This window comes from Pan troglodytes, chromosome 14 (assembly GCF_028858775.2).
Source record: "Pan troglodytes isolate AG18354 chromosome 14, NHGRI_mPanTro3-v2.0_pri, whole genome shotgun sequence".
Classification (NCBI taxonomy): domain Eukaryota; kingdom Metazoa; phylum Chordata; class Mammalia; order Primates; family Hominidae; genus Pan; species Pan troglodytes.
This window is the reverse complement of record NC_072412.2, coordinates 86,506,669-86,534,563: the sequence shown is the minus strand read 5'-3', so window position 1 is coordinate 86,534,563 and position 27,895 is coordinate 86,506,669. Positions and strand designations below refer to the sequence as shown.

Here is a 27,895-nt window from a genome sequence, read left to right as displayed (position 1 = left end):
TGTTGGGAAGGCATGATTGTATTTTGCAATATGAACAAAACATGAGATTTTGGAAGGGCCAGAGGTGAATGATATTGTTTTGATCTGTGTCTCTGTCGAAATCTCATGTCTAATTGTAATCCCCAGTGTTGGAAGTGGGGATTGTATAATGAGGGTAGAGTTCTCATAAATGGTTTAGCACCATCCCCCCTTGGTACTGTATATTCAGTGAGTTCTCATGACACCTGCTTCTTTAAAAGTGTGTGGCACCTCCCCACTCTCTCTCCTTCTCCTGCTCTGGCCATGTAAGACAAGCCTGATTCCTCTTCACCTTCCACCATAATTGTAAGTTTTCTGAGGCCTCCTCAGAAGCCAAACAGATGGCCAGCATCATGCTTCCTATACAGCCTATGAAATTGTTAGCCAATTAAACCTCTTTTTTAAATAAATTACCCAATCTCAGGTTTATTTTACAGCAATGCAAGAATGAACTAATAGAGCCTGACTAAAGGTTTGTCAGCTTCATTTACCTTTTGAAAATCCAACTTTCCATTTCATTGAGCTTTCTTATTGTTTTCTTCATTTCAATTTGATTATCTGTTCTGATCTTTATTATTTATTTGCTTCTACTAATTTTGAGTTTAGTTTCCTTTTGATTTCTAGTAGCTCTTTGTGATGCATTAATACGTTATTTGAAATTTTTCTACTTTTTAGATGTAGGTGCTTATAACTATAAACTTAGTGCTATCACTGTATCACACAGGTTTTAGGATGTTATTTCCATTATTATTTGATTCAAGAAATTTTTTAAATTTTGTTTGTAATTTCTTCATTGACACACTGGTCATTCAGGAGTGTATTATTTAATTTTCAAATGTTTTCATAATTTCCAAAATCCTCTTTTGGCTGATTTCCAGTTTTATTCCGTTGTGGTCTGAGAAGATACTTAATATAATTTTAATTTTTTTGAATATTTTAAGACTTGTTTTGTGGTCTAACTTATGGTCTATCCTTGAGAATGATCCATTTGCTGAGGACGAGAATGCATATTCTGTAGCCATTGGGTGAAATGTTCTGTAAATATCTATTAGGTCCATTTGGTCAATAGTGCAGATTAAGTCCAGTGATTCTTTATTGATTTTGTGTCTGGATAATAATCAGTGTTGAAGTAGGGTGTTGAAGTCTCTGGCTATCATTGTATTAGGGCCTATCTGTCTCTTTAGTTCTGATATCTGCTTTATCTATCTGGGTGTTCCAGTGTTGGGTGCATATATATTTAAAATTATTATATCCTGTTGCTAAATTGACCCCTTTTATCATTAAATCATTGTCTTCTTTGTCTCTTTTCATAGTTTTTGTCCTGAAATCTATTTTGTCTGATATAAGTATAGCTATTATATTTATTGTAGTCTTCATTGTCTGGGATTGTTTATGCCTTCCTTTCTTGAAAAGGTTTTCCAGGTATTCAAAGTGACTTGGGTTTTGTGATCTAAGTTTTTGGTCACTGAAGCCATTTCTGCATTAGAGAAAGCCCAGAATTACCCCAAGCCCAGTAACACTGTGGATCTTGCAGACCCGTAGAGGTATTGCCTTTGTGGTCATGGATATGATCCAAACAATTTCTCTGAATTCCAGGTAGAAACTTTTGTTCTCTTCCCTTACTTTCTCCCCGCACACACACACAAAAAATTGACTCTCTCCCCTTACTTTCTCCCCGCACAAAAAAAAAAAGAAAAGAAAAAAAAATTGACTCTCTCTGTGTGTGGTGAGCTTCCTGGAGCTGGTGGAGTTGTATCATAAGCACCCCTGTGACCACCACCACTGGGACTGTGCTGGGTCAGAACTGAAGCCAGCACAGCACAGGTTCTTGCCTAAGGTCTGCAGTAATCACTGCCTCACTACCACTTACGTTTGTTCAAGGCCTGAGGAAGCTACAATCACCAAGTGGCAAAGCTAGCCAGGCTTGTATCCTTTCCTTCAGGGTGACAAGTTCTTCCTGACACTGGGCAGGTCCAGAGATGCCATCTGGGAGCCAGGGCCTGCAGTCAGAAATCTTAGGACTCTACCTGGCACTCTATTCTACTGCAGCTGAGCTGGCATCCAAGCCATAAGACAAATTCCTTCCCACTCTTCCCTCCACTTTCACAAGCAGAGGAGTCTCTCTCCATGACCACCAGTGCCCCTGAGCTATGGTGAGTATTCCTGGCTAACACCAATGTCCACTGAAGGCCATAGGGCTCTTCGTTAAGCTTATGGTGAATCTTGCCAGGCCTTGTACTCTCGTTTTAGGGAAGTGGGCTCCCTTCTGGTCCAAGGTGGCCCAGAAATGCCACTCAAGAGCTAAGGCCTGGAATCAGAGACCCCAAGAGTTCTCTTTTTGCTCTATCCTGCTGTTGCCAAGCTAATACCTAAGCTTCAAGACAAATTCCCCTTTACTCTTGCTCCTCTTTTCTCAAGCAGGCATCTCTCCCCATAGCCATTACAGCTGAAAATGTTCTGTGTCACATCTGAATCTGGCATGTCTCTTAGTCTCACTCAAGTACTACCATGAGTACTTCCTGGGTACTGCTGCTGATTATTCAGGGCCCAAAATCTCTTTAGTTAGTAAGCGATGATGCTGCCAGGGATGGGTACTTCCCTTCAAGGCAGCAGATTTCCTTCTGACCCAGTGTGTGTATAAAAATATTGCCAATAAACTAGGGCCTAGAATCGGGGCCTCAGGCCTCTGCCTGGTGTCCTATCCTACTGTGATTAAGCTGATTTCTAAGTTTTAAGACAAAGCCCTTTTTACTCTCCTTTCTCTGTTCCTCAAGCAGAAGGAAAGAGTAACTCCTGGAGCTGCAAGCAGCACTGCCTTGGGTTGGGTTATGGGTGGTGCAAGAACTCCCTTGTCTGTCCCAGCTGGTGTCTCAATGGGTTATGTGCCCCACAAGACCACTGGCTCTGAGCCCAGCTTATCACCTGGACTTTCCCAGGAATTGCAGACCTTGTGGCATAGACTGCCTGGCAAGTTTATTTAGGATCACAGCACACTTTAGCACATTGTGGCAAGGCTTTCCAGAAATCAATTCTGACCACTGAGTTGGGTGATTCCCTTTTGGCTAGCACTGGTCTAAATGCTCCTTCTGTGGGAGACAACTGAATTCTGCCTGGTACTACTGTTCTGACAGGGCAACTATGAGTTTCAATGCCAAAATCCCACCATCATTGTGCTCTCCCTTCCCCAAGCACAAAGATTCTGTCTCCACAACAACCAACCACTGTCAGGGGGATGGGAAAGGATTGGTACTGGTAAGTCAAGACTCTCTTTCTTACTCTTTTAAGTGACTATATCAGTGATATGAAGTTAAAACCAGGTACTTGGACTACTCACCTGATTTCTGGTTCCTATGAAAGTGCTTTTTTGTGTGTGGGGGGGTTGTTCAATGTGGTATTCCCACAGGGACAATGATCAGTCAAGGATTCTACCAGCCATCTTGCTCCACATCTCCACCAAGCAAAAAGTTTTGTATAAGATTTTCATAAGCTTACAAACAAGCAGGTGCTTATCTTTATAAAATTGAAAATTGTGGTTTTCTCAAAATGTTCTTAAGTTTAGAAATTTAAAGAGTTGAGTCACAGAAAACTAACAGAAAATACATAAGGACATAATTATTGAAGTAAATATTTGTGAGTAGAAATATCCCAAAATGCTAAAACAAAATTTACAGGAAAAAAATTAGTACTCACTATATCCTTAAACTGGGAAGAGTAGTAAAATATAACTTTAGAATAATACTTAATAATATTATTCTTACAAATCCTGTCTTGCATGCGGCAAATGCTTTTTTAGGTATACATTCAAAAAATGAACAAGTTAATAGTTACAGTTTATAAGAAAAAGGCACACTATACAATTACATAAACAAATTATGTTTAAAAATTTAAATACTGGCTTTAGTTCATGTTTTATCGAAAATCCATGTCTCCAACTCTACTGATGCAGTTTGTATTAACATGAATTAGACATGTTCATTGAACATGGACTCAGCTTAATGTCCAAATCATTACAGGCTCTTCGTTATGTGGCTTTGACAACGATGAACAGATATTCATTAGGGCAATCATATTCATAATAAATCTACATTAAAATTGACAAATAGGAGCTCTCAGGGCTCAATGAACTTTGTCTATAGTGTTTTTTACTATAAAATGATATCAGTTTTTATTGCTATTGGAGTCAAAAAGTAGAATTGCAAATCCAAGGATGTTCAAATTACTCTTCATTGTGATGAGCTATAAAGTGTCCACTGTTACGAGGCAACAAAGTGAGTAACTATTGTGAAAGATACATTAGTTATGGCATCAAAATCTAGATTTTAGTACATTTCTGCCACTTATTATGCATCTGACCTTGGACAATTCACTACCAATTTTAGATTTCAGCTTCTTCATCTATAAAACAAAGAGTATACTCTTTAGTATAAAAATTGAGACAAATTTTAGAATTCATCTAATGGTAATGTATTACTTTCTTTCATAAATATAAAAAAGTACTCAGCAGAAACTTTACCAGCCAGAAGAGACTGTGGTCCTATCTTTAGCCTTCTTAAACAGCATAACTGCCAACCAAGAATTTTGTATCCAGCAAAACTAATTTCTTAAAAGAAGAAAAAATACATTGTTTTTCAGACAAGCAAATGCTGAGGAAATTAGTCACTATTATATCAGCCCTACAAGAAATGTTAAAAGGAGTTTTAAAGCTTGAAACAGAAGGTTGATATGCACCAGAATAGAACCTCTTAAAAGCATGAAACTCACAGATCCTACAAAATAATAACAAAATGAAGGGAACAAAGTACCTAGATAACAACCAACATGATGAGTGGAACAGTACCTCACATCTCAATATTAACATTGAATGTAAATGTTCTAAATGCTCCATTTAAAAGATACATATTTCCAGAATGGATAAAAAATTACAAACCAAACATTTTCTGTCTTCAGGAGACACACCTAACACATAACAATTATTTTAGATTCAAGGTAATGGCATGGAAAAAGAAAAAGGTATTTCATGCAAATGGAAGCCAAAAGTCAGCAGGCGTAGCTATTCATATGTCAGATAAAACAGACTTTAAAGGAACAACAGTAAAAAAAGACAAAGAAGGTCATTGTATAATGATAAAAGGATCAATTCAGCAAGAAGATATTATAATCCTAAATATATATGCACCTAACTCTGGAGATCCCAGACTCATAAACAATTGCTACTATACCTACAAGAAGAGATAGACAGTAACGCAATAATAGTGGGGGACTTCAACACTTCACCAACCGCACTAGACAGATAATCAAGGCAGAAAATCTACAAAGAAACACTGGACTTAAATTGCAATCTAGAACAAATGGACCTAACAGGTATTTACAGAACATTCTACTTATGAATTGCAGAATATACATTCTTCCCATCAGCACATGGAACATTCTTCAAGATAGACCATACTATAGGCTACAAAAGATGTTTCAAGAATTTTTTAAAATCAAAATTATATCAACTATTTTCTCAGACCACAGTGGAATAAAACTAGAAATCAACTCCAAAAGGAATGCTCAAAACTATACAAATACACAGAAATTAAACAATATGCTCTTGAATGATTTTTAGGTTAAAAATGAACTCAAAAATGGAAATTTAAAAATCTTTTGAAATGAATGATAGTAGTGGCACAAGTTATAAACACTTCTGGTATACAGCAGAAGCAGCGCTAAGAGAAAAGTGTATAGTGCTTAATGCCTACATTAAAAAGTCTGAAAGCTCACAAATTGACAACTTAGCATCATACCTCAAGAAATGAGAGAAACAAGAACAAACCAAACTCAAAGCTGGCAAACGAAAAGTAATAACAAACATTAGAGCAGAACTAAATGGAACCAAACCAAAAAAGTACAAAAGAACAATAAAGCAAAAATTTGATTCTTTGAAAAGGTAAATAAAGTCAATATACCATTATGTAGAGTAACCAAAAAAAAAATAAAAAGAGAGAAGTTTCAAATTAGCACAATCAGAAAAAAATGGAGACATTACAACTGATACTACAGAAATACAAAAGATCATTCAAGTCTACCATGACCTCCTCTATGCATACAAATCAAAATTTTATAGGAAATGGATACATTCCTGGAAACATACAAGCCTCACAGCTTGAATCAGGAAGAAATAGAAATCCTGAACAGACCAATAACAAGCAGTGAGATTGAATCATTAATATAAACATTTCCAAAAATAAAAAGGCCAGAGCCAAATGGAACAACAGCCAAATTCTACCAGACCTTCAAAGAAGAAATGGTACCAAATCTACTGAAACTATTTCCAAATATTGAGAAAGAGGGACTCCTCCCCAATTTATTCTATGAACCCAATATTACCCTGGTACCCAAGCCAGGAAAGGACGTAACAACAACAACAATAAAACTACAGACCAATGTCCCTGATGAACATAGATACAAAAACCCTCAACAAAATACTAGGACATCAAAAAGATAATTCACCATAATCAAGTGGTTGTCATCTCAGGATGGGTCAACATACAAAAGTCGATAAATGTGATTCATCACATTAACAGAATTAAAAACAAAAATAACATCATCGTCTCAATTGAACCAGAAAAAGCATTCAATAAAATCCAGCATCCCTTTCTGATAAAAACCCTCAAAAAGCTAGGCATAGAAGAAACATACCTCAAAATAATAAAGCTGTATAAAACAAACCCATAGCTAACATCATACAAAATGAAGAAAAGTTGAAAGCATCCCTTCTAAGAACTGGAATAAGACAAGAATGCCCACTTTCACTGCTTCTATTCAACATATGACTAGAAGTCCTAGTCAGAGAGATTTGTCAAGAGAAAGAAATAAAGTGTACCCAAATTGGAAAAGAGGAAGTCAAACTATCCCGGTTTGCTGATGATACAGTCATACATCTAGAAAATCCCGAAGACTCCACCAAAAGACTACTAGATTAGATAAATGAATTCAGTAAAGTCTCAGGTGACAAAATCAATGTATAGAAATCAGTTATTACTGCTATTCACCACCAACGACCAACCTGAGAATCACATCAACAACTCAATCCCTTCTACAATAGCTGCAAAAGAAATGATACCTACAAATACACATAACCAGGGAGGTAAAAGATCTCTGCAAGATCAGCTACAAAATCATAGATGACACAAAGAAATGGAAATGTATCCCACGCTCACAGACCACAAGAATCAATATCATGAAAATGACCATACTGCCAAAAGCAATGTAGATATTTAATGCATTTCCTCTCAATATATCAACATCATTTTTCACAGAATTAGAAAAAATATCCTAAAATTCATATGGAACCAAAAAAAGAGCCCAAATAGCTGAATCATTCCTAAGCAAAAAGAATAAATGTGGAGGCATCACATTACCTGACTTCAAATTATACTACCAGGCTGTAGTAACCAAAACAGCATGGCACTGGCATCAAGGTATATACATAGACCAATGGAACAGAATAGAGAACCCAGAAAAAAGCCAAATACTTAAAGCCAACTGATCTTTGACAAAGCATACAAAAACATAACCTGTGGAAAGGACATCCTGTTTAATAAATAGTGCTGGGAAAACAAGATAGCCACATGTAGAAGAATGAAATTGGATCCCTATCTCTCACCATCTAAAAACGTCACACCGTATGGATCAATGACTTAACTCTAAGACTCGAAACCATAAAAAGTCTAGCAGAGAACATAGGAAAAACACTTTTGGGCACTGGTGTAGGCAAAGAATGTGTTACTAAGATCCCAAAACCAAATGCAACAAAAACAAAAATAAATGGGACCTAATTAAACTAAAAAACTTCTGCACAGCAAAATAAATAATCATCAGAGTAAACAGGCAACCCACAGAATAGTAGCAAATATTTTCAAACTATACATCCAACAGAGAACTAATATCCATAACCTACAAGGAATTCAAACAAATCAGCAAGAAAAAAAATAACTTCATCAAAAAGTGGACAAATGGCATGAATAGATGTATCTCAAAAGAAAATATACAAATGGCCAACAACCATATGAAAAAATACTCATCATCACTCATCATCAGGGAAATATGCAAATTAAAACCAAAATGACATAAAACCGTACTCCAGCCAGAATTACCATTAATAAAACTTCAAAAAATAATCAAGTTTGGCATGAATGTGGTGAAAAGGGAACAGTTACATACTGTTGGTGGGAATGTATATTAGCACAATCGCTATGGAAAACAATATGCAGATTTCTCAAAGAACTAATAGTAGATCTACCATTCAATCCAGCATTCCCACTATCGGGTATCTACCCAAATGAAAAGAAGTTATATCAAAAGCCACCTGCACACATGTTTATCTCAGCATACTTCACATATGCAAAGATACGGAACCAACCTAAGTGTCCATTAACTGATTGGATAAAGATAATGTGGTATATATACATCATGGAATACTACTCAGTCATAAAAAAGAATTAAATCATGTCTTTTGCAGCAACCTGGATGGAGCTGGAACCCATCATTCTAAGTGGAATAATTCAGGAATGGAAAATCAAATATTGTATGTTCTCATTTATAATGGGAAGCTAAGCCATGGATACACTAAGGCATATAGAGTGGTATAATGGACACTGGAGACTCAGAGTGGAGAGGGAGGGGGTGATGGATAAAAAAACTACATATTGGGTACAATGTACACTACTCAGGTGACAGGTGCACTACAGTCTCCGACTTCACCACTGTAAATTTCATCCATGTAACTAAAAACCACTTGTACTCAAAAGCTGTTGAAATTATATATATATATATATATAAAATACATATAAGAAAAAGTAAAAAAAAATTTACTATTCACATAGAGAGAGAGGAAAAGAGAGACAAACAAAGAGAAAGAGAGAGAGAAAGAAAGAATAAAATATATTTATCTTAATTGAGGACACACTTTGGCAGTACTCAAATACACTGAATTCCAGAAATCCTAGAAACAAAATGCAAAGCAGTAGATGGTGTGTACTATGCGACCAGCACTCTCCAACCTGGACTTCCTAAGGCATTGCACAATATTCCAGAACTGACTCCAATTAGGTCAGGAGCTAAATGTGGTGAAATAAATTGAACAGATCAGCTACATCTGGGTAACCAGACTTATTGTATTTGGCTTTGTGGTTATTAAGAACCACACACCAGCTCTTATTTTCTTCCCAGTGAGATGATTAATGGAGCAAAGTTGTCTATGTTTTGCACTAGTGCTGTGGGCATTATTGCAAGTCTACCTTCAAAACTCACAAAACGTCCAAAGTGATAAATCATGTGGTGACCTTCACAAGAGTAAATTACTGAAGGTTAGTTATACTTCAACTCATTTGGTTAATGTGAACATCCAATTTAATAAAATATTTATTTCACAAGCAAGGAAATACAAACTAAGCTACAAAGGCATAAAATTACTGTAACAAGGAGAGATTTTAAATTTGAATCCCTAGGCTGGTAAAATGCTTTTAATTATAGTTTTGGTAAAACCTGAAATATTCTTTCACTTATTAATGATAAACACTTACCTCGGATCTGCTCTGTGGAAGGCAGTGTTCTAAGTGGTTTATCCACATGAACTTATTAAATCTTCATTTACAAAATTCTTATGATGACATTTCCTGCTGTGATCAACAACATCTCAACTCCATCTCTGTCACTGTGAATAAATTCCAAATTTTCCTATGTCTTTTAAGCACTCTCAAATTTCTAAGTCACACCAGGAGCAAATGATTGGCTGAGCCTAAGTTATGTTTCTAAAGCATAGCTCCAAGGAGTAAGAGAAAGGATTATGCTCTCTCCACTCACTAACACCAACACAACAAAGGTTTTCTCTAAACAGGAAGGTAGTTCAGAACTTAACTGGCCAAAATATGACAAGTACCCATTACAGCCCATTCTTTTGATTACTCAATAGTTATGTGCTCCCTTCCTTTTATAACATAATATTTTCAAGTTTCAGACAGTTGAAAATATGTTCCTACTCTTTCAAAAGGGAAACAACGCCAAGTCCAATTGCATATTATCACTGGTTTAAAATACAGGATCTCTAGGTGATAACTAGTTCTCTATTTCTGTCATAGCCTTAAATTCTACAACTTTTGGACTAAATTAAGAATACACGTATGATAAGGAAATCCTATTTACTTGTAGAAAAATAGAGTGGATCATCTGTAGGGTAAATATGGTGTATTAATGGGCAAAACTATCTTTTTTTTTTTAACGATATGACCCTACCTATGTTTTAAAATGTGTTTAATTGTATACAAAATTATAGAAGGAAATACAAGAACCCAGTACAGTTTTTAACTTTATAAATGAGAATTGTGAGTGAGCTCTGGGGACTAGGGTGGCAAAAGTTTATTTTTCCTAACCATGTTTGAAGTATTTGCTCATGTTTCAAAGGTTTATTAATCATATCATATGCCATTTTCCATTCTGTAAACCTGAAATATGGAATTCCAAACTTGAAAGTAGAGGTCGTAAGATTAGATTTGCCATCCAGAGGTGACATTGGTACTGGTAGCAATTATAGAAGATTGTGGTAAGTTGATTTCTTGACATTTACTTTTGAGAGGAAGCCCCAGAAATCATTTTCCTATGAAGTAAGTTTTGCAGCATAATTTTAGATATTTATCTACAAGTTTAGCCTCAAATTTTGTTTTCTTTTTCCTCTAATCTTCCTAATAACCACGTTAGATATCCAGTATTCTTTAATGAACTCCCTTTTTTAAAAAACTGGCCAGCAAATTACCAGTTTTTTGCAACTTCCAAAATTACCTAAAGGATATTGATCCTGTAAAGTCATTGCAGGTATTAAACATTCAATGGTAGGAATCTAGGATTGTTAATCTGATATGGATGGACCTGAATACTGTGGAGTAGCTACAATTGAAGAATAGGATGACAACAGTCCCTGACCTACAGTGGCAAAACAGTGCATTATTATCTGTGAACTCCTGTGCCTATGAAGTATAAATCTTGATTCAATAGCTGCTATGATTGAATAAAATTTTTATCCTGAAATTCTAGGACTCTGGTGCTGGCTTCCTTTTTTTATAATGGAGTATGGGGCCTAAAGAATGAAAATGATAAGATTGAAGCCCTTATCCAAGACCATTCAATATTAAGCTTTATCAATTGCAGCAGAACTGAAAAGGCAAAATGAGTTGAACAATTGACTATTAATAATATTTACAAACATACCAGCTGAACTTGGGAAATTGGGAAAAAGGATAAACTGAGAATTAGAATATTTATAAGATTAGATTAGATCAAACCAATGACTATCAACCACTAAATTCTACTGAGCTCTTGCCAGCAGAAGTAACAACTGCTGTCCTGGCTGATGGGTCATCCTTACTTTGTTTGAAGTTTCTGTAATGACCAAGCCTAAAGCATTTACTCTGCAAAAGCAAGAAAATTGTGTCCCAGTTCACCACCCCACTTTATTTTCACATGTATAACTAGAATCTAATTCCAGCCTTTTCCTGGAGTAAAGTTCAAATTAAAACTTAGGGGAAAAAATATCTACACAAAAAGCGTGCATATTATTGGCAATTTGTTTTAGCAAAAGCATGGAAATGGATGTAAAAAAAAGAATCTGTGGATGTTAGACTAATAAGCAAGGAATATAATCTTAGACTAGGTTGAATTTATCAATGCAGGTAAAATTACCAGTGTTTCTGAAATCAATGTGCTAACTTGAACACCTAACAGTCAATGGTTTGATTGACTGAAAACCTGACTTAATATAACTGGCATGTCCTGACCTCAATGGAGATGCTTGAAATTCCTTTAAAAAATGTAGAAGAGTAGTGTACAACTGTATTCCTAGCTACATGGGAGGCTGAGGCAGCAGGATCCCTTGAGCCCAGGAGATCAAGGCTGCAATGAACTGTGACTGTGGCACTACCACTCCAGCTCCAGCCTGGGCAAGACCACTACCCTGTCAAAAATAAACAAATAAATAAAAGGAGCCAAAAAACCCCCAAAACTTAGAAGATACAAAAATTGCAAGAAGTGCATCTTGTGGGACTCATTCACATACATCCAAAAGCTAACAGACTGGTAAGCCCGGAATGCCCTCATCACAGGATGCAGGAGCACACTATACAAAGCAGTGCAAGTATCTTTGAAACAGTTTTGATGGTTGTTCTCTGTAATCCCACAATGCAGGTGTATGAAATGACCATCTAATAGGTCTGTAATTATATCAAACTATGGTTTTAACTTGCATTTGCCACATGACTAATTATGTAACGTACTTATGAGTTATGAGTTATGAGTACTTTATTGCTGTGATTTGCAAAAATGCTGTCAGAGCCCGTGTCTTACCTTTTCATTTTTGATATGTCTCAGAGCAGAAGTTTGTGATTTTTATGAAGCTTCATGTATTTTTTATTTAATAGATGTCCTTTTGTTGACACATCTGATACCTTTCATTAAATGAAAGTTACAAAAATATCTCTATTCTTGTTTCTAGAAGTTTTATAATTTTAGATGATACATTTAATTCTATGACTCATTTTGATACACCTTTTATGTAGTATGAAGTAAAGATCTAAGTTTATTTTTTTGCATATGCTTATCCAATTATTTCATATTATTCTTTAAATATACTGTCATTTCTCCACTAAAGGAGCTTTGAACTTTTGTTGAAAATCAGTTGTCGTGTATGCATATGACTAGCCCTAGACTCTCCATTTCATTAATATATTTATCTATCTCTTGATTAATTCAGCCTTATAATAAATTTTGGAATCAGGAGTAGTCATTTTCCAACTATCTTCTTATTTTTAAAATTTATTTTGGTAATTCCACTTCCTTGTATGTTAAATGTACAAATTAATTTTAAAGTAGAATTTTGATTGAAATCACACTGAATCTATAAATCCATTTGGGGAGAATTAACACTATAACAATACTGAGTTTTTCAATTCATAAACACAATGTATCTCTCCATTTAGGTTATCTTTTATTTCTGTTTTCAGTGTTTTGTAGATTTCATGGTATATGTCTCATATACTTTTTGTCATTTTTGTCTCAAATTTATCACATTTTTATGCTATTGTAAATGGTATTTTTAATTTAATTTCCTGAATAGGTCATTGTTAGTATACAGATAAATATTAAATTTTATATTGCTTTTACATGTGGCAAATGTATTAATTCACATATTAGTTCTAGTATCTTTTTCCATAGCTTCCATAGAATTTTTTTATATAGATGATCAAATTATCTTAAATAATAGTTATATTTCATTTTTTCCAATCTAAGCAACTGATATTTCTTTGTCTTATTTCATGGAATGGCTAGTACAGTGTTTAACAGAAGTAGTGAAAGAAGAAATCCTGACATCCCTTTGATAATAAGGGAAAAATACTCAGTCATTCACTAGTAAGGATGGTGTTGGCTAGCAGTAGGTTTCTCAAAGATGCCCCTTTATCAAGTTGAGAATTATTCTCTTCTATTCAAACTTTTGCTGAGAGTTTTACATTAGGAATTTGTATTTGATATTGTCAAATGCTTTTTCTCTATCTTTCAGAAAATCACGTGGTGTTATTTTATTTCATTTGTTCATATTGTGGTTATTATTACTTGATATTTTAATGCTAATGTGTTCATGCATTCCTGAGATAAACTTTACTTGGTCATGATGTACTACCCTTTTTTTTTTTTTTTTTTTTTTTTTTTGAGATGGAGTTTTGCTCTTGTTGCCCGGGCTTGGAGTGTAGTGGTGCGATCTCGGCTCACTGCAACCTCCGCCTCCTGGGTCCAAGCGATTCTCCTGCCTCAGCCTCCCAAGTAACTGGGATTACAAGCACCCACCACCACACCCGGCTAATTTTTGTATTTTTAATAGAGATGGGGTTTCACCATGTTGGCCAGGCTTGTCTCGAACTCCTGACCTCAGGTGATCCACCTGCCTTGGCCTCCAAAAGCGTTGGGATTACAGGCATGAGCCACCGCGCCCAGTCCCTTTTTAATATATTTATACATTTTATTTGTACAATTTTATGTTTAAAAAGAATATTTGTCTGCAGTTTCTATTCTTGTAATGCCTTTGGTTTTAAGAGAAGACATTGCTGAACTCATAGAATGAGTTGGGATGTATACTTTCCTAAACAATTTCCTGAAAAAGTTTGTATAGAAATGGTGTTATATCTTTCTAAGTTTTTGTTGTAATGAAGTCATTCAGAGTTTTCTTATATATATGTTTTAACTGAAAATTCAAATAGCTCTATACCCAAATAGGTATATGGCTATTTGGTTTAGTTTCATCATTTTTCTGTATCTTTAAATCATCTTCCATTTTATTGATTTTTACTTTAATATTCATTATTTTCTTCTTCTTACATTAGGTATCATTTGTTTTTGTATTCTAGATTTCTAAGGTGGAAGCTGTGGTCATTCATTCGAGACACTTATGTAGACATAAAAACAGGCCTTTAGTGCTACAAATTTCCCTCTAATACCAAGTAAGCAATATTCCACAAATTTTCACATGCTGGGATTTTTAAAAATATGCTATTTGGTTTAAAATATATTTGACAAATGGGTTACTCATAAGTGTGTTATATAGTTTTCAAGTACCAGGGATTTTCCAGACGTCTGTTAATAAATTTCAACTAAATTTTGGTCAGAAAAACTTTATCTGACTTGAATCTTTTTAAATTTATTGAGATTTCTTTTAAGGCCTATATTATATTATATTCCATGATGACTTAAAAAGAAGGTGTATTATCTTGTTCTTTGATAGAATATTCTATTAATGTCAATTAAGTTAATCTATTTAATACTACTGCTCAAGTCCTATATATAGCTACTGATTTTCCAGGTAATTTTTTGAGATCTCAATTTAATTGAGATAAGTGTGTTAATATCCCTGATTATAATGGTCAATTTTTGTTTTTGTCCTTGAAACTCTATCAATTACGGTTTCATGTATTTTGAGGTTCCATTACGAGTTGCATAAACATTTAGGTTTGCCATGACCTCTTAAGTGATCCCTTTATCATTATAAAGTTACCTTCTTTAATGTTTAGTAATATTCTTTGTTCCGAAATATTCTTTGTCAGATATTAATGTAGCCTCTCCACCTTTTTTCAAATTAATGTTATCATGATATATAATTTTCTATCATTTCACTGTTTACATATGTGTGCCTTATTTAAAGATTTCTTGTAGATATCTATAGTTGAGTCTTGTATTTTATCTATTTTGGCATTATCTGACATTTTTGTTCCATTTACATTTAATGTGATGATTCTATATCTAAAATTTTTCTATTTATTTTCCATTTGTTCTATCTGTTCTTTGCTCCTCTCTCCCTCTTTTTCAGCCTTTTTGCCCCCCTTTTCTACCTTTTTTAATTTAATATTTTTTGTGGTTTTATTTTACTTTATTTATTTCCTTTGTTTGCTATAAGTTTGTCATGTTTCTTTAGTGGTCCTTTTAGAGTTTATACACCTTAAATTTCATAACCTGACTTCATGCACTATTATTTCATCCCACATATAAGTAACTTAAAACAATATACTTCCTTTTTTCCCTCCCAGTCTTTGTACAGTTCCTGTCAGATATTTTACTTCTATATTTTTATAATCCCCACAATACATTATTATGTTTGCATAAGTCATCAATTGTTTTTTACATTAACTTAAATAAAAAGAAAAATTCTCATCTTATGGAGAAACCTTAAAATTTCTTGTTATTCAGGCCTGCTGGTGACAAATTATTTCAACTTTTTTTTTTAACTTTTATTGTCGAAGATATTTTGGCTGGGTATATAATTCTAGGTAGAAAGTTTTTTTCTTTCAATTACTTAAATATGTTGCTCAGTTGTTTTACTGCTTGCATTGTTTCCACAAAAAACCTGCTATTATGCTTTCCTTTGTTCTAGACAGAATGTGTTTTTTTTCCTCTGGTTTGAACCAATTTGATTATGATGTAGCTTGGTGTGTGTGTCTGTATCTCTGTGTGTGTGTGTGTGTGTGTATACACACACATACACCAAGATACATTATACATGTGTATATATATAATTAATATATAAAATTTATAAATATTTGATGTATGCATAAAATTTTGTTTGTGCTTTATATATATATAATGTATGTATAAAATTTTGTTTTGTTAACATTTTTGCAGTCATGATTTATAGTTTTCAGAAAATTTGGAAATTCTCATATTATATCTTCAAATATTTTTTCTAACACTTCCCTTCACCTACCTGACAACCTTCATGCCTCCAGTTACAATTGTTATTAGGTTGTTTGAAGTTGTCCCAAGGCTTGTTGATGCTGTGTTTATTTTTTTAAGTAAGTATTTTCCCTATGTGTTTTTTAAGTAATTTCTGTTGCTATGTCTTAAGTTCACTGTTTTTTCTACAATATGTAATCTGCTGTTTATAATATCCAGTGCTTTTTTCCTCTCAGACACCGTAGTTTTCAACTCTAGACGTTTGACTATATTTTTATATCTTTTTTGTCATTATTTAACATATTCAGCTTTTTCTCTAGCTTTATGAGCATATGAAATAAGGTTGTAGTAACTGTTTTAATGTCCTTTTATGCCAATTCTAACATCTGTATCAGCATCAACTGATTTAATTTTCTCCCCATTAGGGATTGTATTTTCTTGCCTATTTGCATATCTGATAATTTTTCACTGGACAACAGACACTGTGAATTTTACCTTGTTGAGTGCTGGGTGCTGGATATTTCTGTAGTCTTATATTCTCAACCTTTGTTATGGGACACATCTATGCCACTGAGAAGTAATTTGATACTTTTTTTTTTTTTGAGACGGAGTCTCACTCTGTCACCCAGGCTGGAGTGCAGTGGTGTGATCTCGGCTCACTGCAAGCTCCGCCTCCCAGGTTCACACCATCCTCCTGCCTCAGCCTCCCGAGTAGCTGGGACTACAGGTGCCCACCACCACGTCTGGCTAATTTTTTTGTGGTTTTAGTAGAGACAGGGTTTCACTGTGTTAGCCAGGAAGATCTCGATATTCTGACCTCATGATCTGCCCGCCTTGACCTCCAAAAGTGCTGGGATTATAGGCGTGAGCCACCACGCCTGGCCTCAAGTTATTTTTTATTCTAATCCTTTCAGGTAATTCATACCCAAGCCTCAACTAGTTTTCATACACTTGCATTGATCAGTACTCAGATGAACACTTGAAGGGTCTTTCTACAGATCTCTAGAGTTGTCTCCCTTTGCAACTCTCATTTCCAACACTGTCTTGTGAAATCTAGAAGTTGTGTTCTTCCTGGATGATTAGCAAAGTCTCCTCAACACAGAAAGTATGACAAGCTCTACCTAGGTTTCATCTTCTTGCTCTGTTACCTGGAAATTCTCTCAAATCAGTCAACTTAGGCAATTGCAGAGCTTGCCTCATTTGTTTCCTCTCTCTCAAGGATTGTACTCTATTGTCTCATACCAAATATATTAAGAGCATCTTTTTATTTTATTTTGTCCAGTTATTTATTTTTCTTATGTAGAAAATATCCAGTCTTTGTTACACATTTGCTATATGGGTTGGCCATATTGGCCAGAAACAATCTGTCTAAAATATTTTAAGTACTGACACAATTCTCATTTTGCCTTTTCCATTCAGGGAGTCAAAGCAATTTAGATATAAGGAACCACTGACAATTCACAGCTTTTTAAAATAGCAAACTAAGAGCAATGATTATATTCCTGAAGGAATCAATAATGTTATCATTAAATTTTTAAATCTTCAAGGATTGGGATTCCTATTACATTCTCATTTAAATTGCTTATTGGCTAGTATAGATTATGGTTATTCTCAGTATACATCAGAGAGTTATTATAATTAGCTGTTGACTCCTATTATCAATCAACACAGGGCTAAGGATCTATTATGCATGTATGGATCAAACACTACATCAATAATATCATGATGAAAGGGCCTGGTGAATCAGAATAGCCAGTTAACATGAATGAGTTTTATAAATTACATTTCTGAACAAAGAGATAAATCCTGGAGCCTGATATCTCTGTACAGTTGTTAGCGAACAATAGTTCAGACTTGTAGGTCAGTTACTTCAAGGTGAAAAAAGCTAGTGGCATTTGAATTTTATCCTACGTATGTCTCTTTGGATTTGGAAGGTTACTTCTCCCACTTTGGTGTACACTGTTTATAACAGGCCCATTTATGAAATTGACCCTAAAAAATCTGCCAACTTTCTGCAAGATCCAGAGCAAAATGAGGCTCTCCTGCTAGTCCAGGCTGCAGTGGTGTGCCACTTGGACCTTTCAAAGTCCGATAGCTCTTCTGTACATGTAAAAAGGATGCATTTCCATTTCTACTTGTATTTTGAAAAAGAAATTATGTAATCAAATAATTAAAGGAATAATTATTTTTTAAAAATGGCTCAGGAAAAGTTCAACAGTAGCAACAGAAAAAACATTAGCCCACAAAAAATCAAAGGTGGGAGTTCAACTAGGAAAATTAAAAAATAGAGGAACAGTGGATTTTTCTGGATGCACATTTGAATCTAAGTCATGCTTCAAATCCAAACTCCATCTGTTTCTTAGATTTCTGGAACAAACTCCTACTCATTCAGACCCACCCGTCCTCCACAGACAATTCCTTTTCCCCAGACATTCTTACCTCCCACATTTAGAACAGCATCACATATCAGTTGGAATTTGTAGTGTTTTCATTGTGCACATCACTAAAACATTTGCCTCTTAGGCAAAAGGAGAATCACTTTTCTTTTTGCCAAATTATGTACTTCTGTTTCTTATCCTGAAGAACATAAAATCCAGGAAAGGAAACTTGACAACACTTACATCATCTGTAGGTGGCATATCCAAAATGTGTATCTGTGGACTCTAAGGGAAGAATAATACAAAAAATTCCAATTATAAATTTTTAATGGTAGTCAAGAAATTAAAAGGTTTAACATAAAGTCCAATGATTTTTTAATGATATAGTACTAGAACTATTTGAGAAGGAAAAGTTTCTCTTGTCTTAAAGAGGTGCTCTTTGGAACAATAGAATTTTTAAAATATGAAATAGGCATGCTTAGTAAGTATATAATAAGATCTAACTCCTCAAGGATAAACAAACATAAAACCTTATCATGAGTGTTCTATAGTATTTTTTAAATTTTAAGTATCAGTACTATTCTTCAAACTATAGTCATCACTCCACCAGCTGTCATATTAAAAATGTTCTAATTCTTAACTTCAAATTATAATGTCTTTTAACACAGCATGGTGAGATCTTGGTGTCATAAGTATTGTTTTTAATATTAATAGTTAATATTGCATGATCAAAATAAAAGAAAACCTAGTATCTTTTTATTCACAATAAAATTTTTAATTAAGTAGGCATATATTCACTATTCTGAAAATGCAGTTAAATGAATATTTATCAAATATCACTATCAGTTTACTTTTCTACTAAGTATCTTGAAAAGCAAACATATTTGCAGATACCTCGAATTCCTTTGTACAGAGACTGAAATGACTAGTATATAATTTGTTTTTCAAACTGAGCTTTCTACTCCTGTTTATTTATTTTTCCCAAAGCATATAATTCTAGCAAAGTTGTCTTTGAAAATCGAGCAGACATTAGTTTGAGATCCAGCATCCCTATTTTAAGTTTTGTTATTAAAGCCACTTGCATAACTGGCTCTGCATATGGCAATGGAAGTAATGCAGTACTACTTCATAGAGTACATAAAATGCTTGGCTTTACACCTAGTTCATAATAACCAATCAATTAAAAATTCTAAGATTATGCTCCTCTTTTCCATTTCTTCTCTGTCATCACCTTATCTTCTTCCTCCCTCTTTCGCTACTTCTTTTGTAGTCGTCATCATCATCATCATTGTCATCCTCAACATTGTCATCCTCATCCTGTCATTTCTTATGTCTTCAGGAATATTATAAAAATAAATGACAATGGGCCGGGCGCCGTGGCTCACGCCTGTAATCCCAGCACTTTGGGAGGCCGAGGTGGGTGGATCATGAGGTCAGGAGATGGAGACCGTCCTGGCTAACACGGTGAAACCCCGTCTCTACTAAAAATACAAAAAATTAGCCAGGCGTGGTGGCGGGCCCCTGTAGTCCCAGCTACTTGGGAGGCTGAGGCAGGAGAATGGCGTGAGCCCTGGGAGGTGGAGCTTGCAGTGAGCCGAGATTGCGCCACTGCACTCCAGCCTGGGTGACAGAGCGAGACTCCAGCTCAAAAAATAAATAAATAAATAAAAATAAAAAATAAATGACAATGATAGATGCATCTACCTATACTTTTAAAACATTGCATATATAGGTTATGGCAATTAGTAATCCTCTCAGAATTATGCATGAGAGGAAACAAGAACCATTTCAGGATGCTTGGGATTTCTGAAGGACAAAAGGGGACAGGTAGAAAGGCAATTGCTCCTTAGAAAACCCTAAGGTTTCTTTAGTGATATAAAATGAAGCACACTCAATTGATAGTGGGCTCTGTTCAGAAACTGTTTTGTAAGGAATATTCTTATATCAGGGTATCTCTGCATGACTAATAGGCTAGAGAAGTCCACTTAAGTTAGATAACTCTTTTTAATAATGACCTGTTGGGGTCCTTTATAACTTATAGGAAGGTTAAGTTAATCAAGCATGAGTAAACCATTACAGAACCAGTGTAAATATGCAGAAACTGTAAATGATATATGAGAATTCTACACCATAATCCTATTGTTTACTAACATCTCACTAACAGACTGGTGAAAAGATGAAGTGGATAACCAGAAATAGCCAAGATAATAGATTTTATTTGGACAAATCCAGATTCCTATTTGCGATTTTGTGGATCTCCTGCATGACCAACTGTGACCTCTGAGGTTCTTTAAGTGTATTGTTAGCACAAAGTAAACACTGCATAAGTGATGGTGCTTATTATTGTTACAGAATTCTGTATTTATTGCTGATATACTTTTATTTTTCTGCAGCTGATAAAAATTCATTTTACATATGGAAATGCAATTATTTTTGGTAATTATTCAAACCTGAGTCCATCAATATACTAGAAACCCAGCAGACACAAGTACTTTCATGCAAAATGTTTTTGGTACAGGCTGACTGCAACTGACTTCTAGGAAATGTTTCTATAATTGTGATGAGAATTGTTTTTTACTCCCATGGTTTTGACAAAAATAAGATTATATTCCAGAATATATATTTGGTTAGTGGGTTCCCAAATTTGGCTGTGCACCAAAATAGCTGCCACAGTATTTTAAAATACAAATATCTTCATCTCAACTTCAGAGATTTTTATCTTCTACATCTGAGGTAAGGTCCATATTCAGAGAATTTTAAAAAATCTCTTCAGGTATCTTTACTGCATAATATGAGCCAAGTGTGAAAAACACTGGTTGAAAAGACAATTGTCTTTTATGAATAGGTCTTTTCATACAGGATTGCTTTTCATGCCACACATTTATGTGGTCTATTCATGCCCTGTCTTCATTTGCTTGGGCTGCTATTACAAAATGCCATAAACTGGTCAGCTTATAAACAACAGAAATGTATTTCTCATAGTTCTAAAGGCTGGGAAGTCTGAGACCAAGGGGCTGGCAGATTATATGTCTGATGGAAGCCCATTTCCTGGTTCACAGATAGTGCCTTTTAGCTTCATCCTCGGATATTGGAAGAGGCAGCACAGCTCTCTGGGACTTCTTTTGCAAGGGCACTAATCCCATTCATGGGTTCTACCTTCATGACTTAATCACCTCCACGGGGTCCCACCTCCTATTACCATCACTTGGTGATTAAGCTTCAATATATGAATTCTGGGAGCACACGAACTTTCAGGCTCACAGCAATCCTGTATTCCAAAAATTATCTGTTTGTCCTTTGAATATATTTGACTAGTTGACATATTTGTGCTTAAGAATTGTGGATTATATGTGAAATCTGATTTCTTAACAGGGATATATTTCTACCTTAATAACGAGGGGTTTTCTGGGGAGTGTTTCCTCTAGAAAAGGTGCAAATAGCTTAGATTGTTCTTTCTCAGATGTATTGGAAATATTTACATACTCCATAAATAAGTGAACGCAGAAATGGCCTAACTTCATCCCAAGAAATTATTTTGCTCTAAGCTAGACAAAGCTACTAAAGTGATCAACAACTCTGAGTATGAAAAAAAATAAAATCATATTGTTCACAACAGCAAGAATAAAAATGTTTTGTTTGATTTACGCAGAATGACAAATAAACATCAAACATCAGTGTCTAGTAAACATTAAATACAGTGCATAAAGATGCAGTACATCCCTTTATTTAGTTTTCTGCTTAAGGCTTCAGTGTTTTGAAAGGGCTGGGTTATCAATCTGACATAGTCAGAGAATACTATAAACACCTCTCCACAAATAAAGTAGAAAATCTAGAAGAAATGAATAAATTGCTGGACACATACACCCTCCCAAGCCTAAACCAGGAAGAAGTCGAATCCCTGAATAGACCAATAACAAGTTCTGAAATTGAGGCAGTAATTAATAGCCTACCAAGCAAAAAAAGCCCAGAACCAGACAGATTCACAGCCAAATTCTAGCAGAATTTGGCTACCAGAGGTACAAAGAGGAGCTGGTACCATTCCTTCTAAAACTATTCCAAACAATAGAAAAAGAGGGACTCCTCCCTAACTCATTGTATGAGGCCAGCATCATCCTGATACCTAAACCTGGCAGAGATACAACAACAACAACAAAATTTCAGGCCTACTGGCCTGAAATCGACGAACATCGATGCAAAAATCCTCAAAAAAAATACTGGCAAACCGAATCCAGCAGCACATTAAAAAGCTTATCCACTATGATCAAGTCTGTTTCATCCCTGGAATGCAAGGCTGGTTCAACATATGCAAATCAATAAACGTAATCCATTACATAGACAGAACCAATGACAGATACCACATGATTATCTTAATAGATGCAGAAAAGGCCTTTGATAAAATTCAACACCCCTTCATGACAAGAACTCTCAAAAAACTAGGTACTGATGGAACTTATCTCAAAATATTAAGAGCTATTTATGACAAACCCACAGCCAATATCATACAGAATGGGCAAAAGCTGAAAGCATTCCCTTCAAAAACCAGCATAAGATAAGGATGCCCTCTCTTACCATTCCTATTCAACATAGTATTGGAAGTTCTAGCCAGGACAATTAGGTAAGAGAAAGAAATAAAAGGTATTCAAATAGGAACATAGGAAGTCAAATTATTGCTGTTTGCAGATGACATGATTGTATATTTAGGAAACCCCATAGTCTCAACCCAAAATCTCTTTAAGCTGATAAGCAACTTCAGCAAGTCTCAGGATACAAAATCAATGTGCAAAAAATCACAAGCATTTCTATATGCCAATAATAGACAAACAGAAAGCCAAATCATGAGTGAACTCCCATTAACAATTGCTTCAAAGAGAATAAAATACCTAGGAATCCAACTTACAAGGGATGTGAAGGACCTCTTCAAGGAGAACTACAAACCACTGCTCAAAGAAATAAGAGAGGACACAAACAAATGGCAAAACATTCCATGCTCATGGATAGGAAGAATCAATATTGTGAAAACGGCCATACTACCCAAAGTAATTTATAGATTCAATGCTATTCCCATCAAGTTACCATTGACTTTCTTCACAGAATTAGAAAAAACTACTTCAAATTTCATATGGAACCAAAAAAGAGCCTGTATACCCAAGAAAGTCCTAAGCAAAAAGAACAAAGCTGGAGGCATCATGCTACCTGACTTCAAACTATACTACAAGTCTACAGTAACCAAAACAGAATTGTACTGGTACCAAAACAGATATATAGACCAATGGAACAGAAGAGGCCTCAGAAATAACACCACACATCTACAGCCATCTGATCTTTGACGAACCTGATGAAAGCAAGCAATAGGGAAAGGAGTCCCTATTTAATAAATGGCGTTGGAAAAGCTGGCTAGCCATATGCAGAAAACTGAAACTGGGCCTCTTCCTTACACTTTATACAAAAATTAACTCAGGAGGTGGAGGCAGGAGAATTGCTTGAACCCTAGAGGCTGAGGTTGCCGTAAGTTGACATCACGCCACTGCACTCCAGCCTGGGTGACAGAGCGAGACTTAGTCATTCAACCAAACACCATATGTTCTCACTCATAGGTGGGAGTTGAACAAGGAGAACACATGGACACAGGGAGGGGAACATCACACTCTGGGGCCTGTCGGGGGGTGGGGGCAAGGGGAGGGATAGCATTAGGAGAAATACTTAATGTAGTTGTCGGGTTGATGGGTGCAGCAAACCACCATGGCACAGATATACCTATGTAACAAACCTGCATGTTCTATACATGTATCCCAGAACTTAAAGTATCATAAATAAAAAATAAAATGAAAGAACACATTTCTCACACAAAAAAAAATTTGCTGAATTAAGAGACCAATTTTGGATGTATATGTTACTAGTAAATGGAAGGCCAAAAGACCCAAACTATTCAATGAATGCCTGGACAACACTTTCACACTTCTGTTTTATTTCTTCTTTTAATATAGAAGATTACAATTATGAGGATCAGAATACTACAAAGCTTTCTGAAATCATGGAAATATTATTATCCCCAGCTTAGAGATGAAAAGTCCCAGAATAAGGAGATAAAAAGAATACTAAAACAAAAGTGTCCAAACTTTTAAAGAGCATGGTAGTGTCAGTAGGTATCAAATGAAACTAGTACGGCAACCTTACATCTTGATAAAACTGAATGTTACATTTTTAACTGATTTACCTTAAAAAATTATTGTGAAAGTAAATAAAAAGCATATTCCACATGCAGTCATTATCTTTTGGTTTCTGGAACAGGAACTTCCCAGCAGTAAATTTTATGATGAAGATTACATTTAGATGAAAGTGTTTTCCTTATTTAATAATGTCCATACATTGCATCATTGGAAATAGCAAAATAACAGAAGCTTGGCTCAAGATAAAAACATAAACATATAAAGTGCTTTGTATAACATATATTAAAATAATTTTCAATAAGCCATTTATATGCAACCAGGTTCTCTTGTCTTAAATGACAGAAGAAAGTAAGTTGACGGGCTCACAGAAAGTTCTGAACTTTAGTCCGAAGAGTTTTAAAATAAGTGCACATGGAGATAGGCAGCTGCAAAAGCTTCTGTGCAAAAAGTGACTTAAATTTTATATAGTCACGTTTAGTTGTTTGTCCTCAAGTGTTATAATTTTACAGTTAGACAACTCTCAGTGGGACCGATTTCATAAAACAGTTAAATAATAGATTGAACAAGAATAGGTTTCACTGCCATGCAATGCTGTCTCACTTGGTTGTAAACTGGTATGAATTACATAATTAATAAATAAAGTCCCAAAATCAACCTTAAACTTATTGATAAACACAACAGCAGTTTCTCTTTACTTTGGTCTATTTTATCATTAAATAGTTCAAATATAGTGAAAAGTGTAGAGAAAAATATTATAAACTTCATTTTATGAATCAATCCAGGTTCAGGACACCTTTATATGTTGTTTATTTGTTTTGGGCTTTTAAATAATCTTTTGATTGTCTATTCCTCCCTAATTTTAATTCCCTCTATCTCTCCTCTGAGGTACTCAGTAATCTGAATTTGCTGATTCTCATTTTGAAGAGTCCTTTTTATACTTTTACTATATACCTATGTGGCTGTAAACAATATCAAGCTGCATACTGAATACTTTTAAACATATCTAAATGTCGTCATATTATATGTATTATTTTTCATCTTGTTTTTGGTACTACATATTATACCATTAAGATCTGCTCCAATTAATATACATATTGCTTGTTCATTTATTATAATTGTTGTACAGTAATGTGTTGCATTATTACACTTTGGTTATCCTTTCTGTTGTTGATGGATATCTGGAGTATAATATCATACTTTTTCACATTCATTATTAAAACCAAACCAATCCTTCAATGAGTAATCATGCACACAACTTGTTCTTTTTTGTACATATGCTAGAGTCTTAGAGTCTGGGTTTTATACATAAAATTAGAAAGCTAAATTTTATCAGTAAATATCTTCAACAGTTACAAGCTACCAATAATTACCCTGAGTCGTGACTTTCTACTGCTTCATATACATGCCAGATCTTTTAAAATTTTGTCTCTCTAATGAGAATAATATGGTATTATACTGTTTTCATTTGCATTTATCTGTTTACCAGTAGTATGGGATATTTTGCACTATGTTTATTGGTCTTGTTTATTTCATTTGCTGTGAGTTGTATGTTTGCATCATTTGCCCAACCTTGTATTGGGTTCTCTTGATGCTTTTGTCCTTCTCATTTGTGTGTGTGCGTGTGTGTGTGTGTGTGTGTGTGTGACTGAATATATTCTAGATATTTATCTCATCAGATATTACAATCAGTTTTAACTTATTTCTTACTTTTTAATTTTTATGGTGTCTTCATTTGTAAATGGTTCATTTTTTCTGAAATACATACTTTTCAAATGAGAATTTTCAGTGATTACATCTCTTACTTCCAATATGTTAGCCATTTTTAATTTTTAAAATTTTTTTATTTTAATTTCCAATTATTCATCATCAATATATGGTAATTTGATTCCATTTCCTACATTTAACCTATATTCCCTGGCTTGTTACACACTCACTTATTAGATCTGTAAGAAATTCCTTAGGATTTTCTATATAGATAACTATGTCATTTGTGAATAAAGGCAATTTTATCCTTTCATTTCCAAAGTATATGATATTTTTCTTTAATCCCTGGTATTTTTGCACTGGCAATGGCAATAGTGCAATGTTGATTAGAAGTTGTGAGAGAGAACATTCTTGCTTTATGTATCAACCTTGAGCTTAAAGAATTCAATATTTTACCAAGTGTACCAGCAGATTTTTAGTAGATGTGCATTATTGAATTGACAAAACTCCCATTTCTTTTAAAAAATTAATTTATTTATTTCTAAAGTTGGTAAAAGTGTATATATTTATCATGTACAACATGATGTTGTGAAATATGTATACATGATGGAATGACTGTATTAAGCTAATTAATATATACATTACCTCATATAGTTATAATTTTATTAGGACAATACTTAAAATCTACTCTCAGCAATTTTCAAGAACAAAATACTTCGTTATTAATTATAGTCACCATGTAATACAATAGATCTATTAATCTTATTCCTCCTATCTTACTGAAAACTTGTATCATTTGACCAAATCTCCTCAAACATACCCCACCTCAGCCCCTGGTAACCACCATTCTACTCTCTACTTCTATGAGTTCAACATTTTTGGATTCCACATAATAAGTGAGATCCTGTGATATTTGTCTTTCTGTACCTGCCTTATTTTACTTAATATAATGTCCCTCAGGTTCATCTATATTATAGCAAATGACAGATTTCCTTTTCTTGATGGCTGAAGAGTATTCCATTACGGATATATAGCACATTTTAAAAATTCATTCAACAACAGATGGACACTCAGATTGATTTCAAATCTTGGCAACTGTGAATAATGCTTCAGTGAACATGGGAGTGCAGACATCTCTTTGATATACTGATTTCATGTCTTTTGAATATATACCCAGTTGTGAGATTGTTGGATCATATGATAGTTCTATTTTTAATTTTTAAAAAATCTCTATAGTGTTTTCCATAATGACTGTACTAATCTACACTCCCACTAACAGTGTACAAAGGTTCCTGTTTCTCAGCATCCTCAACAACACATTATAGTTCATCTTTTTAATAATAGCCATTCTAGCAGGGGTGAGACGCTATCTAATTGGGGTTTAAT

At 34.5% G+C, this 27,895-nt stretch overlaps 1 long non-coding RNA gene across 2 annotated transcripts in view; it reads right to left on the bottom strand.

The window, feature by feature from the left end:
- LOC100609517 (uncharacterized) overlaps positions 1 to 27,895 on the bottom strand; it is a 203,524-nt gene that overhangs the window by 85,683 nt on the left and 89,946 nt on the right. For both annotated transcript variants that reach the window (XR_001708789.4, XR_008538853.2), the window contains 2 exons: positions 18,700 to 18,923; positions 9,585 to 9,715 (listed from right to left, as the gene is read on the bottom strand). This is a non-coding gene — a long non-coding RNA (uncharacterized LOC100609517). The remainder of the gene's footprint in view (positions 1 to 9,584; positions 9,716 to 18,699; positions 18,924 to 27,895) is intronic.